A 2,268-nucleotide genomic window follows, 5' to 3' on the forward strand; every position below is an offset into this window, starting at 1 on the left:
ATTGTATTCTGTCAGTTGATGTATTCAATACGAAATGTTCCGATACCCACGAATGTTTAAATTTGTTTTGTATTTTCACGATTATTAGTGGATGTTTTCGTTTCATATGTAGCTTTAAGTAGTTTACTTGAAATCCATATGTAAGGGAAGAGTTACAAATTTTACATTTTGAAGCGTATTTTCCTTCTTTTGTGAAATATTGATATATTAAGTCACTTTCGTTATTTTGTTTATTTATTTCTTTGTCAAAACATATTTGATGAGCATAAAATAAATGTGCTCCCAATGCATTTAAATTGTTCCCAGCATAATTTTTATGGCAAATGTTACATTGTACCCTACGATTTTGAAATTTAGTGTAATGATGCCATATCCAACTTTTACTTTGTGTATCTCTTTGTATGTTATTTTCTCCAATACCTTTTTTATTCAAGCCATGCTTGACCAAATGGCACGCTAAATCATCTATATCATTTTGCAATACATTAAACGAGTAACAACAAATCTTGCATTGTAATTTACCATTTGATGTGTTTAATATGAAGTATGTCGATACCCAAGAATGTTCAAATTCTTTTTGTATTTCTTCTATTATTTGTGGATGTTTACGTTTCAGATGCTTCTTTAATTCCTGTACAATATATCCATTCAAAAGAGATGTATCACAAATCTTACATTTTAAAGTGTATCTTTCTTCTTCTATGAAATAATGCCATATCGGACCGTTTCTACGATCCACATCTTCATCATGAAATATTTTATGAGCACGAAATAAATGTACTTTTAATGTTAATGTGTTGTATGCAATATAAGAACAAATCTTGCATTGGAATTTGCTATTTTTTAAATTATTGTAATGTTGTCGTATCCAACTACTTGGCTTATTCTTTTGTAATGCCATCACGTCTTCACAGTATCTCAGAATGTGTATTACTAAACATGAGAATGTCTGTACTATTGAGAAATGTTCGAAGGTTTAAGAGTGACGTGTGAATTTAGTTAGAATATAATTATTGATGATTTGAATACTGATATAGCCTATAGCTGAGAACACAGACTTTTGTATAAAGCATAAGACGTGAAAATATCCAATCAGAGTCCTTTATTTCATGAAAATGAAGAAAATAAAGGAAGGTTCATTTTCTTATACATTATATGTTATGAGTTATACAAGTGTTTGTGCTCTTATCTTAAAGCCTTGTGTCTGATATAGAAATCTATCGAAGTTTCTCGAAAGAAGAAAATTCATTGATCATGTGACCAAATTTATCAAATATGACTTGTTATTTCTTTCTGTATCCTAAATTTCGGAGCGATTTCTAGTATCGTGGATACAAATAAAGTTAACAGTCAAATAGTATCGCTATACTTGTAACAATTCAATCATCGTAATTAAGAGAATTCAGATTAAAATATATTTTATACATTCAAAAATAAAGATTTTTTTTCTTTTTGTACTTAGTGTTGCATCATAAAGATAATATTTAAAATGTCCTTAAAAGAAACTTTTTTTTAAAAAAAACTTTTTTTAAAAAAGAAAAAAATATATGTTAAGTATACATATTTTTGTCGTCTTTGCCCGGCGTCATTGTAGTCCAGCGAATTTATTTAAAATAATAAGTACTAAATATCCCTTTTAGATTTTTTATTAATATATGTATATTTTAAATAACTTTATCTCTTAAATGCAGCCGAGCTCTGTAATCTTATTCTTCATATTTCTTTTTGAAACATAATCGCGACAAATGCTAAATAATACAAATCGTTGTACTTTATGAATACTCACAGTATATGATTATTTAACTTGCACGATTATTTCATTAAATGATTGCGACAATCGTATATCACGGATACCTATAATTTCATATGGTTTATACATTTGGAATCAAAACGCAATAGAAAACAATATTTATATTATTTTGCGATAATAACGAACGGCAATTATTTTTGTTTATCGTTTTTTTTCTCACTTGAGTATAATACTCGATTATACTTCGAACAGTATCACACGAGTCATAAAAAGCAATGCTAATAATACTTTCATGCAAATAATACAATTCACGCTAATCTACTTTCAGAACTAATATAGTTTGTGTAATTAATAATTTAATTAATTTTTCATTTTTACGCATCTTTCGTTATATGATTCGTATAAAAATTAAGCGTAACTTTGAAACTATTTGTCGTTAATAAAAGAAATATTCCTCTTTTTTATTAATTTCAAATCCATTCCATTGACTCTAAATGTATCCTATGTATATATATATA

This window comes from Atta colombica, unplaced genomic scaffold (genome assembly GCF_001594045.1).
Source record: "Atta colombica isolate Treedump-2 unplaced genomic scaffold, Acol1.0 scaffold140, whole genome shotgun sequence".
NCBI classification, from domain to species: Eukaryota; Metazoa; Arthropoda; class Insecta; order Hymenoptera; family Formicidae; genus Atta; species Atta colombica.